Consider the following 18,518-nt stretch of genomic DNA (forward strand, 5'->3'; position numbering starts at 1 on the left):
AAGCTGTTTTTCAGTCTCTCGGTCCCAGCTTTGATGCACCTGTACTGACCTCGCCTTCTGGATGATAGCGGGGTGAACAGGCAGTGGCTCGGGTGGTTGTTGTCCTTGATGATCTTTATGGCCTTCCTGTAACATCGGGTGGTGTAGGTGTCCTGGAGGGCAGGTAGTTTGCTCCCGGTGATGCGTTGTGCAGACCTCACTACCCTCTGCAGAGCCTTACGGTTGAGGGCGGAGCAGTTGCCGTGGCGGTGATACAGCCCGCCAGGATGCTCTCGATTGTGCATCTGTAGAAGTTTGTGAGTGCTTTTGGTGACAAGCCGAATTTCTTCAGACTTCTGAGGTTGAAGAGACGCTGCTGCGCCTTCTTCACGATGCTGTCTGTGTGAGTGGACCAATTCAGTTTGTCTGTGATGTATATGCCGAGGAACTTAAAACTTGCTACCCTCTCCACTACTGTTCCATCGATGTGGATAGGGAGGTGTTCCCTCTGCTGTTTCCTGAAGTTCACAATCATCTCCTTAGTTTTGTTGACGTTGAGTGTGAGGTTATTTTCCTGACACCACACTCCGAGGGCCCTCACCTCCTCCCTGTAGGCCATCTCGCCGTTGTTGGTAATCAAGCCTACCACCGCAGACTTGATGTTTGAGTTGGAGGCGTGCGTGGCCACGCAGTCGTGGGTGAACAGGGAGTACAGGAGAGGGCTCAGAACGCACCCTTGTGGGGCCCCAGTGTTGAGGATCAGCGGGGAGGAGATGTTGTTGCCTACCCTCACCACCTGGGGGCGGCCCGTCAGGAAGTCCAGTACCCAGTTGCACAGGGCGGGGTCGAGACCCAGGGTCTCGAGCTTGATGACGAGCTTGGAGGGTACTATGATGTTGAATGCCGAGCTGTAGTCAATGAACAGCATTCTCACATAGGTATTCCTCTTGTCCAGATGGGTTAGGGCAGTGTGCAGTGTGTTTGAGATTGCATCGTCTGTGGACCTATTTGGGCGGTAAGCAAATTGGAGTGGGTCTAGGGTGTCAGGTAGGGTGGAGGTGATATGGTCCTTGACTAGTCTCTCAAAGCACTTCATGATGACGGAAGTGAGTGCTACGGGCGGTAGTCGTTTAGCTCAGTTACCTTAGCTTTCTTTGAACAGGAACAATGGTGGCCCTCTTGAAGCATGTGGGAACAGCAGACTGGTATAGGGATTGATTGAATATGTCCGTAAACACACCGGCCAGCTGGTCTGCGCATGCTCTGAGGGCGCGGCTGGGGATGCCGTCTGGGCCTGCAGCCTTGCGAGGGTTAACACGTTTAAATGTCTTACTCACTTCGGCTGCAGTGAAGGAGAGACCGCATGTTTTCGTTGCAGGCCGTGTCAGTGGCACTGTATTGTCCTCGAAGCGGGCAAAAAGTTATTTAGTCTGCCTGGGAGCAAGACATCCTGGTCCGTGACAGGGCTGGATTTCTTCCTGTAGTCCGTGATTGACTGTAGACCCTGCCACATGCCTCTTGTGTCTGAGCCGTTGAATTGAGATTCTACTTTGTCTCTGTACTGACGCTTAGCTTGTTTGATAGCCTTGCGGAGGGAATAGCTGCACTGTTTGTATTCGGTCATGTTACCAGACACCTTGCCCTGATTAAAAGCACTGGTTCGCGCTTTCAGTTTCACACGAATGCTGCCATCAATCCACGGTTTCTGGTTAGGGAATGTTTTAATCGTTGCTATGGGAACGACATCTTCAACGCACGTTCTAATGAACTCGCACACCGAATCAGCGTATTCGTCAATATTGTTAACTGACGCAATACGAAACATATCCCAGTCCTCGTGATGGAAGCAGTCTTGGAGTGTGGAGTCAGCTTGGTCGGACCAGTGTTGGACAGACCTCAGCGTGGGAGCCTCTTGTTTTAGTTTCTGTCTGTAGGCAGGGATCAACAAAATGGAGTCGTGGTCAGCTTTTCCAAAAGGGGGGCGGGGCAGGGTCTTATATGCGTCGCGGAAGTTAGAGTAACAATGATCCAAGGTTTTTCCACCCCTGGTTGCGCAATCGCTATGCTGATAAAATGTAGGGAGTCTTGTTTTCAGATTAGCCTTGTTAAAATCCCCAGCAACAATGAATGCAGCCTCCGGATAAATGGTTTCCAGTTTGCAAAGAGTTAAATAAAGTTTGTTCAGAGCTATCGATGTGTCTGCTTGGGTGGGGATATATACAGCTGTGATTATAATCGAAGAGAATTCTCTTGGTAGGTAATACGGTCTACATTTGATTGTGAGGAATTCTAAATCAGGTGAACAGAAGGATTTGAGTTCCTGTATGTTTCTTTCATCACACCATGTCTCGTTAACCATAAGGCATACGCCCCCGCCCCTCTTCTTACCAGAAAGATGTCTGTTTCTGTCGGCGCGATGCGTGGAGAAACCCGGATTAAATGTCAGGAATTGTGAAAATCTGAGTTTAAATGTATTTTGCTAAATTGTATGTACATTTCCGACTTCAACTGTATTCACCTCACTCTCAGAGAAATAAGTAGTACTGCCAGGTTATAAACAGTCAAATGTGACAAATAACTATATTTTAAATAAAGAACTGTACATATTATACATTTGTGACATCAATATTTAAAAAACATGTTACCATGGATACCATTAGCTATATCTTGACACAGAAAGAATGTGTTTACAGGCTGTGTTTAATATTAAATGAATAAATACAGCACTATTAGATCTGTATCTGTATATTTACATTTGACATTTGTCATTTAGCAGATGCTTTTATCCAGAGCGACTTAGTGTTTGTGCATTCATCTCGGTGAGACAACCAACATTCCATTCCAGTTAAACAATTGATTTATAGTGTTTTGCATCAAAAATCTAAATCTAAAATCTATTATAAAACAATATGAGAAGAGTACTAATTTAGACACACATGAAGGTACCCATAAGCAATCATTTCTGATGAAAAAACACAAATGTGAAAATAGATGAAACTCTCGACATGGGCACTGATAACCTCCAAGCTGGCATTTGTAGTTCACCACTGGACTTTTACAGGTCCTAATGACAGCTACAGGCCTAGCAGGCAAAGACAGTACAGGCTGAGGTTACACAATATGGCCCATTTGAGAAGGGTCCATAACATGAAACTTCCAAAAGATGTCTCTGTTCAATAATGGCTGTCTTTTTCTGTAATTCACTTACGTAGAGACCAATGGTAGTCCTCCTACAGCACCATGTCTTGTTTGTAATTCGGACACTATCCAGAATAGGCATCCACTACAAGAGAAGAAATAAGAGCCATGGTGCATGTGTGGATACCAGGGGGGCAACGTTCACTGGGGATGGGGGCATGTCCCCCCCCCCATATTCTGAAATTGCATTTTTGTCCCACCCAGTTTTATCATTGGAATGTGATACAAAATGAGGCAATGGTGTGCTTTAGGACCATGCGGACGCCTCCAAGCAGTCGGGTAAGATGTTTGGAGTGTTTATCCGACTGGATGTCCCCCCCCTTCTAAAGACCAAAGTTGCGCCCCTGGTGGATACTATCCTGTGTCCTGTTTGCAGGCTGTTATTATGATTCAAGGTTGTGGTGATCATGCTTTCTCGGAACTGTCAGACTGGTGCACTTTGTGTCATCACATGTTCACACATAAGATGAGAAACATTGTTGCGGGATACAAGTGTTGTGTTGCCTGATGCATACCAACACTCTGTACTGAGATTCACTCATGGTGTAATTACTGTGGTCTCTTCCTCTCAGCCTTTTGTCTGTGAATTCCTTCCGTTGGCATGCGGTGGGATGTGATTCTCTGTTTCCTGTTGCATTGATGTGGTTCCTCTGTGTTTGTCAGTGTGGTGTGTTTCTGTATTTAGGGGACCTAATTAGTGGTGTTCCACTCTCAATACAACTCTGCCGTGGCAGATGTGTGTGTTTTGCAGTTCCAGTTCCATTGTACTACAGTTTCTATATTTAGCATTGCTTAATGTACATGTTTAGTGTTAACATTACTATGATGCCCTGTGGCAGTGGGTGATGACAGTCATCATAGTAATTTTTACACTAAACATGTGCATCAAGCACATATCTTTATTTTTACATCCATTGGTGCCACATAATGCTAACATAAACATTACCTGTCAGAGCCATTTCTGATCGTTTACATCAGGGGTTGGAAGTGGGACAGGGAACACATGCTTTTTCAGTTCTTCCCACACATTTTCTATAGGGTTGAGGTCAAGGCTTTGTGAAGGCCACTCCAATACCTTGACTTTTTTGTCCTTAAGCCATTTTGCCACAACTTTGGAAGTATGCTTTGGGTCATTGTCCATTTGGAAGAGTTCTAAATTGAGCAGCTGCTGAAAAATGAGCTCCTGTATATATTGAGATTTAAATGTTTTTTTAGAGTGAAGTACATCGAAAAAATCAAGAGAAAACTGCAAGACTCAATAGAAGACAAAACAAGGAACAAACCAAAAAAGACAGGCTTTTGAAAAAGTAACTATTTTTCATAAAATTGTACAGTTATCTTAGCTAGCTGAATTGCTAGCAGAATTGTTTACTTGTTGCTAAGCAGTTGCTAGGGACTCTCCTGGAAGAAGCTAGCTAGCTTACAAAGAATAACAACAAAAAATATCTAGTTAACAGAAGAAAGGAAGACAAAATAAGGACAAAAGAAGGACAGAAGAAAAAGGAAAAGAAAGAGGACAACAAAGTGAAACAGTCAGCACTTCTATTGCAACTTCGTATTTCGTCGTCCTAACGTAGTCTACACTGCTATCTGCCCAGCAGCTAGCCAGCTAGCAAACGTCCACCGTCTACCGAATAGCAGCACTGTAGAAACTATTACACTCAACTGAACGACTTGATTAGTGTAGTGTTAGCTAGCTACATAGTTGTCTTTGCTGTCTTCGTATCCAAGATAATTGTGTAGTTTAGAGCGTGTAGTCTTAGAGTGATTATCTTAATTTACCGAGGTTAGCTAGCCATTTGTCGTCCTTAACGTAGGAGACACTGCTAGCTAGCCAACAGCTAGCCAACGTCTACTGAATAGAACTTCCGCACTCAACAACCCGGTCACATTCCGCTTCGCTCCACAGGTAGTATCACATTTTCATTTCATTTCATTACAGCACAACGGTTTGATTTGTTTGATCGTAGCTAGCTACATAGCTAGCTACATAGCCGTCTGTGTATCAAAGATAATTGTGTAGTCTAGAGCGATTTTCTAGGTTAGCTAGCCAGCTATTGTCGTTCTTTTAACGCAACGTAACGTAATCAACACTGCTAGCTAGCCAGCTAGCCCCCGAATAGCAGCACTGTAGAAACTATTACACTCAACGGAACGACTTGATTAGTGTAGTGTCAACAACGCAGCCACTGCCAGCTAGCCTACAAAGTCAACAACGCAGCCACTGCCAGCGAGCCTACTTCAGCAGTACTGTATCATTTTAATCATTTTAGTCAATAAGATTCTTGCTACGTAAGCTTAACTTTCTGAACATTCGAGACGTGTAGTCCACTTGTCATTCCAATCTCCTTGCATTAGCGTAGCCTCTTCTGTAGCCTGTCAACTATGTGTCTGTCTATCCCTGTTCTCTCCTCTCTGCACAGACCATACAAACGCTCCACACCGCGTGGCCGCGGCCACCCTAATCTGGTGGTCCCAGCGCGCACGACCCACGTGGAGTTCCAGGTCTCCGGTAGCCTCTGGAACTGCCGATCTGCGGCCAACAAGGCAGAGTTCATCTCAGCCTATGCCTCCCTCCAGTCCCTCGACTTCTTGGCACTGACGGAAACATGGATCACCACAGATAACACTGCTACTCCTACTGCTCTCTCTTCGTCCGCCCACGTGTTCTCGCACACCCCGAGAGCTTCTGGTCAGCGGGGTGGTGGCAACGGGATCCTCATCTCTCCCAAGTGGTCATTCTCTCTTTCTCCCCTTATCCATCTGTCTATCGCCTCCTTTGAATTTCATGCTGTCACAGTTACCAGCCCTTTCAAGCTTAACATCCTTATCATTTATCGCCCTCCAGGTCCCCTCGGAGAGTTCATCAATGAGCTTGATGCCTTGATAAGCTCCTTTCCTGAGGACGGCTCACCTCTCACAGTTCTGGGCGACTTTAACCTCCCCACGTCTACCTTTGACTCATTCCTCTCTGCCTCCTTCTTTCCACTCCTCTCCTCTTTGACCTCACCCTCTCACCTTCTCCGCCTACTCACAAGGCAGGCAATACGCTCGACCTCATCTTTACTAGATGCTGTTCTTCCACTAACCTCATTGCAACTCCCCTCCAAGTCTCCGACCACTACCTTGTATCCTTTTCCCTCTCGCTCTCATCCAACACGTCCCACACTGCCCCTACTCGGATGGTATCGCGCCGTCCCAACCTTCGCTCTCTCTCCCCCTACTCTCTCCTCTTCCATCCTATCATCTCTTCCCTCTGCTCAAACCTTCTCCAACCTATCTCCTGATTCTGCCTCCTCAACCCTCCTCTCCTCCCTTTCTGCATCCTTTGACTCTCTATGTCCCCTATCCTCCAGGCCGGCTCGGTCCTCCCCTCCCGCTCCGTGGCTCGACGACTCATTGCGAGCTCACAGAACAGGGCTCCGGGCAGCAGAGCGGAAATGGAGGAAAACTCGCCTCCGTGCGGACCTGGCATCCTTTCACTCCCTCCTCTCTACATTTTCCTCCTCTGTCTCTGCTGCTAAAGCCACTTTCTACCACTCTAAATTCCAAGCATCTGCCTCTAACCCTAGGAAGCTCTTTGCCACCTTCTCCTCCCTCCTGAATCCTCCTCCCCCCCCCCTCCTCCCTCTCTGCAGATGACTTCGTCAACCATTTTGAAAAGAAGGTCGACGACATCCGATCCTCGTTTGCTAAGTCAAACGACACTGCTGGTTCTGCTCACACTGCCCTACCCTGTGCTCTGACCTCTTTCTCCCCTCTCTCTCCAGATGAAATCTCGCGTCTTGTGACGGCCGGCCGCCCAACAACCTGCCCGCTTGACCCTATCCCCTCCTCTCTTCTCCAGACCATTTCCGGAGACCTTCTCCCTTACCTCACCTCGCTCATCAACTCATCCCTGACCGCTGGCTACGTCCCTTCCGTCTTCAAGAGAGCGAGAGTTGCACCCCTTCTGAAAAAACCTACACTCGATCCCTCCGATGTCAACAACTACAGACCAGTATCCCTTCTTTCTTTTCTCTCCAAAACTCTTGAACGTGCCGTCCTTGGCCAGCTCTCCCGCTATCTCTCTCAGAATGACCTTCTTGATCCAAATCAGTCAGGTTTCAAGACTAGTCATTCAACTGAGACTGCTCTTCTCTGTATCACGGAGGCGCTCCGCACTGCTAAAGCTAACTCTCTCTCCTCTGCTCTCATCCTTCTAGACCTATCGGCTGCCTTCGATACTGTGAACCATCAGATCCTCCTCTCCACCCTCTCCGAGTTGGGCATCTCCGGCGCGGCCCACGCTTGGATTGCGTCCTACCTGACAGGTCGCTCCTACCAGGTGGCGTGGCGAGAATCTGTCTCCTCACCACGCGCTCTCACCACTGGTGTCCCCCAGGGCTCTGTTCTAGGCCCTCTCCTATTCTCGCTATACACCAAGTCACTTGGCTCTGTCATAACCTCACATGGTCTCTCCTATCATTGCTATGCAGACGACACACAATTAATCTTCTCCTTTCCCCCTTCTGATGACCAGGTGGCGAATCGCATCTCTGCATGTCTGGCAGACATATCAGTGTGGATGACGGATCACCACCTCAAGCTGAACCTCGGCAAGACGGAGCTGCTCTTCCTCCCGGGGAAGGACTGCCCGTTCCATGATCTCGCCATCACGGTTGACAACTCCATTGTGTCCTCCTCCCAGAGCGCTAAGAACCTTGGCGTGATCCTGGACAACACCCTGTCGTTCTCAACTAACATCAAGGCGGTGGCCCGTTCCTGTAGGTTCATGCTCTACAACATCCGCAGAGTACGACCCTGCCTCACACAGGAAGCGGCGCAGGTCCTAATCCAGGCACTTGTCATCTCCCGTCTGGATTACTGCAACTCGCTGTTGGCTGGGCTCCCTGCCTGTGCCATTAAACCCCTACAACTCATCCAGAACGCCGCAGCCCGTCTGGTGTTCAACCTTCCCAAGTTCTCTCACGTCACCCCGCTCCTCCGCTCTCTCCACTGGCTTCCAGTTGAAGCTCGCATCCGCTACAAGACCATGGTGCTTGCCTACGGAGCTGTGAGGGGAATGGCACCTCAGTACCTCCAGGCTCTGATCAGGCCCTACACCCAAACAAGGGCACTGCGTTCATCCACCTCTGGCCTGCTCGCCTCCCTACCACTGAGGAAGTACAGTTCCCGCTCAGCCCAGTCAAAACTGTTCGCTGCTCTGGCCCCCAATGGTGGAACAAACTCCCTCACGACGCCAGGACAGCGGAGTCAATCACCACCTTCCGGAGACACCTGAAACCCCACCTCTTTAAGGAATACCTAGGATAGGATAAAGTAATCCTTCTCACCCCCCTTAAAAGATTTAGATGCACTATTGTAAAGTGGCTGTTCCACTGGATGTCATAAGGTGAATGCACCAATTTGTAAGTCGCTCTGGATAAGAGCGTCTGCTAAATGACGTAAATGTAAATGGAAGACCCATTTGCGACCAAGCTTTAACTTCCTGACTTGAGATGTTGCTTCAATATATCCACATCATTTTCCTACCTCACGATGCCATCTATTTGGTGAAGTGCACCAAATAGATGCACCAGTCCCTCCTGCAGCAAAGCACCCCCACAACAGAATGCTGCCACCCCATGCTTCACGGTTTGGATGGTGTTCTTTGGCTTGCAAGCATCCCCCTTTTTCCTCCAAACATAATGATAGTCATTATGGCCTAACAGTTCTATTTTTGTTTAATCAGATCAGAGGACATTTCTCCAAATAGTCCGATCTTTGTCCCCATATGCAGTTGCAAAAAGTAGTCTGGGTTTTTGATGATGGTTTTGGAGCAGTGGCTTCTACCTTTCTCAGCGACCTTTCAGGTTATGTCCGTATATAGGACTCGTTTTACTGTGGACATGGTCCTTTGCTGTTGTCCTGGGATTGATTTGCACTTTTCGCACCAAAGTACATTAATCTCCAGGACACAACGCGTCTCCTTCCTGAGCGGTATGACAGCTGTGTGGTCCCATGGTGTTTATACTTGCGTACTATTGTTTGTACAGATGAACGTGGTACCTTCAGGCATTTGGGAATTTCTCCCAAGGATGAACCAGACTTGTGGAGGTCTACAATTATTTTTCTGAGGTCTTGGCTGATTTATTTTGATTTTCCCATGATGTTAAGCAAAGAGGCACTGAGTTTGAAGGTAGGCCTTGAAATACATCCACAGGTACAAATTATGTAAATTATCCTATCATAAGCCTCTAAAGCCATGACATAATTTTCTGGAATTTTCTAAGCTGTTTAAAGGCACAGTCAACTTAGTGTATGTAAACTTCTGACCCACTTGAATTGTGATACAGTGAATTGTGATATAAGTGAACTAATCTGTCTGTAAACCATTGTTGGAAAAATTACTTGAGTCATGCACAAAGTAGATGTCCAAACCGACTTGCCAAAACTATAGTTTGTTAACAAGACATTTGTGGAGTGGTTGAACAACGAGTTTTAAAGACTCCAACCTAAGTGTATGTAAACTTCCGACTTCAACTGTATATATATATATATATATATATATATATATATATATATATATATATATATATATATGTACATATATACAGTACCAGTCAAAAGTCTGGGCACTCCTACTAATTCCATTCTTTAAAAACTACTTTCTACGTTGTAGAATAAGACATCAAAACTATGAAATAACACATATTGAATCATGGAGTAACCAAAAAAGTATTAAACAAATCAAAACATATTTTATATTTTAGATTCTTCAGTGTAGCCATCCTTTGCCTTGATGACAGCTTTGCACTCTTGGCATTCTCTCAACCAGCTTCATGAGGTAGTTACCTGGAATGCATTTCAGTTAACAGGTGTGCCTTGTTAAAAGTTCTGAATGCATTTGAGCCAATCAGTTGTGTTGTGACATGGTAGGGGTGGTATACAGACATAAAACTATTTGGTAAAAGACCAAGTCCATATTATGGCAATAACAGCTCAAATAAGCAAAGAGAAACGACAGTCCTTCATTACTTTAAGATACGTAGATCGAAGAACTTTGAAAGTGCAGCCGCAAAACCATCAAGCACTATGATGAAACTGGCTTTCATGAGGACAACCACTGGAAAGGAAGACCCAGAGTTACCTCTGCTGCAGAGGATAAGTTCATTCGAGTTACTATTCTCATAAAATGCACCCCAAATAAATGCTTCACAGAGTTCAAGTAACAGACCCATCTAAACATCAACTGTTCAGAGGAGACTGCGTGAATCAGGACTTCATGGAGAAATTGCTGCAAAGAAACCACTACTAAAGGACACTAATAAGAAGACGAGACTTGCTTGGGCCAAGAAACATGAGCAATGGACATTAGACAGGTGGAAATCTGTCCTTTTTGAGATTTTTGGTTGAAATCTGTCAAATTTGAGATTTTTGGTTTCAACCGCTGTGTCTTTGTGAGACATAGGTGAATAGATGAATGAATGATCTCCGCTTGTGTGGTTCCTACCGTGAAGCATGGAGGAGGAGGTGTTATGGTGTGGGGGTGCTTTGCTGGTGTCACAGTCTGTAATTTATTTAGATTTCAAGGCACACTTAACCAGCATGGTTGCCATAGCATTCTGCAGCGATCCGCCATCCCATCTTGTTTGTGCTTAGTGGGACTATCATTTGTTTTTCAGCAGGACAATGACCTTAAACACACCTCCAGTCTGTGTAAGGGCTATTTGACCAAGGAGAGTGATGGAGTGCTGCATCAGATGAACTGGCCTCCACAATCACCCAAACTCAAACCAATTGAGATGGTTTGGGATGAGTTGGACCACAGAGTGAAGGAAAAGCAGCCAACAAGTACTCAGCATGTGTGGGAACAGCTTCAAAACTGTTGAAAAAGCATTGCTCATGAAGCTGGTTGAGAGAATGCCAGAGTGTGCAAAGCTGTTATCAAGGCAAAGGGTGACTACTTTGAAGAATCTAAAATCTAAAATATATTTTGATCAGTTATAACAATTATTTGGTTACTAAATTATTCCATATGTGTTATTTCATAGTTGTGATATATTCACTACTATTCTACAATGTAGAAAATAGAAGAAATAAAGAAAAACCCTTGAATGAGTAGGCATGTCCAAACCTTTGACTGGTACTGTATATACTCTGCCAAGTCTGTCAACGCCAGGCAAGTGGTGCCCTCTGAGATACATACAGAGCTTCCAGGGCTTTCAGACTCCTGGCAGACATTTTCATCAGAGCCAACATCTGGCCTCAGAACACACAATAATGCTCTGTGTCCTATAAAAACACTATCAGACTTGAACTGCCTTTTAAGTGCTACTTAAGCTGCCATTCACTGATGTTAATGGTAACATTCGAGTCATCTAGAAAACTCAAAAGACACTGAGTATACAAAACATTAGGAACCATTTCCTAATATATATTCAGAACAGCCTCAATTCGTCAGGGCATGGACAATACAGGGTGTCGAAAGTATTCCACAGGGATGCTGGCCCATGTTAACAATCCTTCTCACGGTTGTGTCAAGTTGGCCGGATGTCCTTTGGGTGGTGGACCCTTCTTGATACACAAGAGAAACTGTTGAGTGTAAAAAAACACAGCAACATTGCAGTTCTTGACACACTCAAACCGGTGCGCCTGGCACCTACTACCATACCCCGTTCAAAGGTACGTAAATATTTTGTCTTGCCCATTCACCCTCTGAATGGCACAAGCCAAACACAATCCACAAGTTCCTTCTTTAACCTGTCTCCTCTCCTTCATTTACACTGATTGAAGTGGATATAACAGGTGACATCACTAAGGGTTCATTTCTTCACCTGGATTCATCTGGTCAGTCTGTGTCATGGAAAGAGTTCCTAATGTTTTCTACACTGTTTATGTCAGTGGTTTTAATAGGAAAAGTGTATACTGTGATGATGACATGGAAAGGATACAATGAGGGTAGACACATAGTGGTGAACAGGAGAATTGGCTCGAAGAAACAGCCAATAGGAGCCAACATACTATCTAGAGATCCAGTTAAATGTTTGTTATGTCTCTAGATCATTTCATGGCCCCTAACTGTGAAATGCCCCAGTGAAACCCTTGTTTCATGGAGCAATAATTGTGTTTTTTGCCTTTGTGTGTAAATGATTTCAGGACCAGGAGCTCATGTTTTGGCTGGGCTTGGGGTCATTGCAATGCCAAGCGGGCCAACCAGCTCCAGATATTGTTTGTGGTGGTGGCGATAATCATTATCATCATTCTGTAATGTTTTTTTTTAGGGCAAGAACAAATGATTATTTTCAATGATGGCCTAGGAACAGTGGGTTAACTGCCTTCTTCAGGGGCAGAACGACAAATTTTTACCTTGTCAGTTTCGGGGATTCAATCTTGCAAACTTTCGGTTACTAGTCCAAAGCTCTAACCACTAGGCTACCTGCCACCCCGTACAGTAGCTTCGCTTCCGAGCATGCCGGGCATGCAGGGCACCCGTGGTATTGACTGGTCATAGAATTAAGGATACAGGACTGACATGAGAGGCACTTCTAAGGGCCTTACACTTATAACAGGATGAACAGGACTGATTGGAGTTGCCGTAACGAGAATTTTTAGAGGATGTTCAGTTTGAGAGAGTAGATACTGTAGGGTACGTCAACTCAAGACCACATGAATCAAGAATTAAGGAGTGTTCATGTTGTTCACTGTTACGCAACATTGTGCAGGTCTGTGGTGCACAAAACACTACAATGTGTGTAATTGCAGAACAAAGGGTTCTGCTCAGAGCCTGAGTGCACAGCGTGTGAGGCTGAGACCTGTCCTCCACACTCCAGTGGCAGCTCACTGAGACGTGGCACACAGACAGGACACCACACTCCAGTGGCAGCTCACTGAGACGTGGCACACAGACAGGACACCACACTCCAGTGGCAGCTCACTGAGACGTGGCACACAGACAGGACACCACACTCCAGTGGCAGCTCACTGAGACGTGGCACACAGACAGGACACCACACTCCAGTGGCAGCACAGAGTGGCGAGACTCAGACTCAGTGTCTGGCTGGGTCACACTGTCAGAGGAGAGAGGACACTGGGCTTCTATGTTGAGGAATAGGCCTAAAGCATGGCATTGTGGTAGTGGTAGAGATAGTAGGGACAGGAAAACCATGCTGTCCTCTGCCCTGTGGTTGGTTCAGTTTTACTGCAGGTTATCTGGTTCATCACCTAGAGCCTCTCGACAGGAATACTGTTACACATACCTCAGATATCAGCCAGAGACTACACACACACACACACCACACACTACTCACTCACTCACTCTGAACCCCTCCCTGTGCAACTGGGTCCTAGACTTCCTAACAGGCCAACCCCAGGTTGTGAAGGTAAGCAACAACACCTCCGCCACACTGATCCTCAACACGGGGAGCTCAGTCCCCTCCTGTACTCCTTGTTCACCCATGACCGCTTGGCTACGCACGTCTCCAGCTCAATCATCAAGTTTGCTGATTACACAACAGTTGTAGGCCTGATGACCAACAACAATGAGAAAGCCTACAACGAGGAGGTGAGGGCACTGTTGGAGTGGTGCCAGGAAAATGACCTCTCCCTCAACATCAACAAAATGAAGGAGCTGATCGAGGACTACAGGAGATGGCAGAGAGAGCATGCCCCATCGACATCGACAGGGTCGCAGTGGGTGTAGAGGGTCAAAAGCTTCAAGTTCCTCGGCGTGTACATTGTTGAGGAACTGAAATGGTTCCTCCACACTGACGCCGTGGTGACGGTACCACAGCACCTCTTCAACCTCAGGAGTCTGTCTCTGTCTGCTAGTTGGTAACATCTATGTCTTGGCCCCTAAGACCCTCGTGAACTTCTGCAGATGCACTATCGAGAGCATTCTGTCAGGCTGTAGAGAGAATGAAAAACAGCTATCTTCAGGCCATCAGACTGTTGAACAGTCATCACCAGCCGGCCTCCGCCCGGTAAACTGCCCTGAACCTTAGACACTGTCACTAGCCGGCTACCACCCGATACTCTACCCTAAACCTTAGACACTGTCACTAGCCGGCTACCACCCGATACTCTACCCTACACCTTAGACACTGTCACTAGCCGGCTACCACCTGATACTCTACCCTGCACCTTAGACACTGTCGCTAGCCGGCTACCACCCGATACTCTACCCTGCACCTTAGACACTGTCATTAGCCGGCTACCACTCGATACTCTACCCTGCACCTTAGACACTGTCACTAGCCGGCTACCACCCGATACTCTACCCTGCACCTTAGACACTGTCACTCGCCGGCTACCACCCGATACTCTACCCTGCACCTTAGACACTGTCACTAGCCCGCTACCACCCGATACTCTACCCTGCACCTTAGACACTGTCACTAGCCGGCTACCACCCGATACTCTACCCTGCACCTTAGACACTGTCACTAGCCGGCTACCACCCGATACTCTACCCTGCACCTTAGAAATTGCTGCCCTATGTGCATACAGTCATTGGATCCCGGTCACTTTAATAATGTTTACATTATGTTTATTGTTCTGTAAATTGTTTATGTAGTTAGAAAAGGATTAGATTACGATTCCTGCAATATTATTCTGTTGAAATTAAATTTGATCTCTGAAAAATGAAGCTAATTGATTACTCACATTATATGTACATACTGTATTCTGGACGTAGCTCATCCTATATAACTACTGCTGTGCATACCTTTTCCTACTTACAGTATATATTGTCCATTCTGTCGATACACACCACGTATTTATATTCCGGACTCTTATATTGCTCGTTCTGATATTTGTTGATCTCTTATGTCTTCTTTTTTACTTGGGGTTATTTGTGTATTAGTATTGTACTGTTAAATATTTACTGCACTTCTGGAGCTAGAAACATAAGCATTTTCACTGCACCTGCTTTAACATCTGCTGATCTGTGCATGTGACAAATAAACTTGGATTTGAGTTGATGCACATACACACACACTCTGACCAACGTCTCTCAGATGTGGACCTCACACAGAGAAAACAGCTTCACAGGTGCCAGCCATACAGACGATTGCTTCAAGTGCATCTGCTTAGTATTCAACAGAGATCAATAGTGCTACAGTATTCATTTTTTATGATCTCGGTGCGTCTCTTTGTAAAATAGAAATGTTCCTTTTCCCATCCACATTATATTGTCATCGCAACCTTTAGGGGAAGTTCACTCTGGGGTCTTTGATGTGATGATCTCAAATAGATGAAAAATGTGACAGAAGGGAGAACATATCAAGATCAGACATCAGAGAGAGATGGACTCTTGGTTACTTGTAGGAGAGGGATGAGTAGAAGGACTGTTAACACCAGCTTTGATTCAGAGAATAGAGCCCTAGTTCTCTTTGTTGATCTATTGTTGATCTAAACAGCTTGGTTATTAATGAAGAGCACTTGTCCTTTGACTATTAAAGAGTGAAGAACGCAGCACAACTGTGTCTGTCCTTTTAAAGAGGTGACACGTCAGATCATTTGTTTGGATTTCTTTTTGGATTCTGGAATCATTCAGATATCTGTCGCTCTGCAGCTGGGATAATGGCCTTTTCAATTAAATGTTTTGTCTGTTCGGAGAAGCTCTCTTCAGGAAGAAGAAGCCTTACCTTGGATTGATAGTATTCTGGATTGATAGTATTCTGGCAGTGTGTTGCAGGAGTGGCTGCCTGAATAGAAGAACCGTAGTCAAGCGGAGTTGTTTCAGATGTTAATGTCTGCACCATCTTGGTTTGCCCTCATTAGTTGATGAATAGAGGTCTCTTTTCAAAGTAGCTGTTCAATAACTTGTCAAAACCTGCCTCTCAACTGTCCATGTAGCTGCTCCTTTCTAGAAAAAAATAACTTTTAAAATAAAATCTCTTTGTCAGAACAATTGTATTAGTATAAAATAATATAATTTCCCCTTTTTTGGCACATAATATAGTTCAGTATTTGAATTATTGATTTTATACAGTCAGTATTGCTCATCTTTATCATGGATGCCAATAACTTCAGATCCCTCTGCATGTGGTAGATAAAAATTTAAAAAAATCTTAGAATTAAGAGGGAACTGTATCCTATTATTTAATACATCGAATTTCTTTTTAATGTATTTGTTTTTATTTGAGACAATCTGCACAGATTGAAAGCAAGCAGTCAAAGTTCTGTTTTGTTTAACATACCGTATAAATAGATTTGGGTCTTTGAGGCGGTTCTGGGAAAGTGTGTCGGGAGTCTCACTGCAGTGGGTTTAAATTGTTTAATGAGCATTATTATAGGAACCTGCTTTCTCTGGGAAATAACCTCTGACCATAATGTTAATGTTAACATGAACTGTCCAGATGTTAGCAGTGTTTAACCCTTAGTCAGGATGACTATGTACCACATCCAGATCACACGTGTGTCACAGGAAAGGCCCCCTTGTCTGATGCAAGAGCACACGCTCTGGCCCCATGCATGTGTTCATCAGAAATATGGTTTATACTTTTGGCATCTGTACCAGTCCTGACTTGTTGTAAAAACTGAGTGACCTCTATCCTACCTCTCAGAGGAATGATAAGACCTTGCCTAGAGGATACTGGTAGTACGCATACAGTATGTACAAAGTGCCTTCAGAAAGTATTCACACCCCTTTTGAGTCACTGATCTACACACAATACCTCATAATGTCAAAATGGAATTATGTTTTTAGAAATGTTTACAAATTCATTTAAAAAAGAAAATATCTTCAGTCAATAAGTATTCAACCCCTTTGTTATGGCTAGCCTAAATAAGTTCAGCAGTAAACATTTGCTTAAGTCAGGTACATAAGGCCTCACTATGTGTCCAATAAAGGTGTTTAACATGATTTTTGAGTGACTACCTCATCTCTGTACCCCACACATAAAATGATCTGTAAGGTCCCTCAGTCAAGCAGACAATTTCAAGTACAGAATCAACCACAAAGACCTGGGAGGTTTTTCCAAAGCCTCGTAAAGAAGGGCATCAATTGGTAGACAATGAATATCCCTTTGAGCATGGTGAAGTTATTAATTACACTTTGGATGGTGTAGCAATACATGCAGGCACTACAAAGATACAGGCGTCCTTCCTAACTGTTGACGGAGAGGAAGGAAACCACTCAGGGTTTTCACCATGAGGAGAATTATGATTTTAAACCAGTTGCATAGTTAAATGGCTGTGATAGGAGAAAACTGAGGATGGATCAACAACATTGTAGTTACTCCACAATACTAACTTAATTGACAGAATGAAAAGAAGGAAGCCTGTACAGAATAAAAATATACAAAAACATGCATCCTGTTTGCAATGAAGCACTAAAGTAAAACTGATAGAAATATGGAAAAGAGGAAAAGAGTATGGAAAAGAGTACAAAGTATTATCTTTGGGTCAAATCCAACACAACACATCACTGAGTAACATGCTTCATATTTTTAAGCATGGTGGTGGCTTCATCATGTTATGGGTATGCTTGTCATCGGCACGGAGTAGCAAGATATTTTTTAGGATAATAACAAAAGGAATAGAGCTAAGCACTGGCAAAGTCCTGGTTCAGTCTGCTTTCCAACAGACACTGGGACACAAAACCAACTTTCAGCAGGGCAATAACCTAAAACGCAAGGCCAATTATGTACTGGAGTTGCTTACAAAGACGACATTGAAATATAAACAACCAACTTGACAGAGTTTGAAGAATTTTAAGAAGAATAATGGTACAATCCAGGTTTGCAAAGTTTTTATATACTTACAGTATTTTATGTAGATAGTTGACAAAAAATGACAATTAAATACATTTTAATCCCACTTCGTAACACAACAAAATGTGGAAAAAGTCAAGGTGTGAATTCTTTCTGAAGGCACTGTGGCTTACTCCTGTTATTTGAAAGACAGACCACAAAGAAAGACAATGGGGGCTGTTCAGTCCATTCAGTCTTGTGCTCGGTTAAGACTGATGAGAACAGACAGCAGTCATATCCGCAGCATCGTTGAGTGAGTGTGTGCTGTGTGTGTAAAATCTGACCGGATCTATGCAGCAGCGTTGAGTGAGTGTGTGCTGTGTGTGTAAAATCTGACCGGATCTATGCAGCAGCGTTGAGTGAGTGTGTGCTGTGTGTGTAAAATCTGACCGGATCTATGCAGCATCGTTGAGTGAGTGTGTGCTGTGTGTGTAAAATCTGACCGGATCTATGCAGCAGCGTTGAGTGAGTGTGTGCTGTGTGTGTAAAATCTGACCGGATCTATGCAGCATCGTTGAGTGAGTGTGTGCTGTGTGTGTAAAATCTGACCGGATCTATGCAGCAGCGTTGAGTGAGTGTGTGCTGTGTGTGTAAAATCTGACC

At 44.9% G+C, this 18,518-nt stretch overlaps 1 protein-coding gene across 1 annotated transcript in view; it reads left to right on the forward strand.

The window, feature by feature from the left end:
• The window catches only part of LOC118399862 (multiple epidermal growth factor-like domains protein 6), an 87,320-nt gene that overhangs the window by 24,930 nt on the left and 43,872 nt on the right, over window positions 1–18,518 (forward strand). The gene's annotated exons all lie outside the window — the stretch shown is intronic.

The sequence above is a fragment of the Oncorhynchus keta genome, chromosome 21 (genome assembly GCF_023373465.1).
Source record: "Oncorhynchus keta strain PuntledgeMale-10-30-2019 chromosome 21, Oket_V2, whole genome shotgun sequence".
Classification (NCBI taxonomy): Eukaryota; Metazoa; Chordata; class Actinopteri; order Salmoniformes; family Salmonidae; genus Oncorhynchus; species Oncorhynchus keta.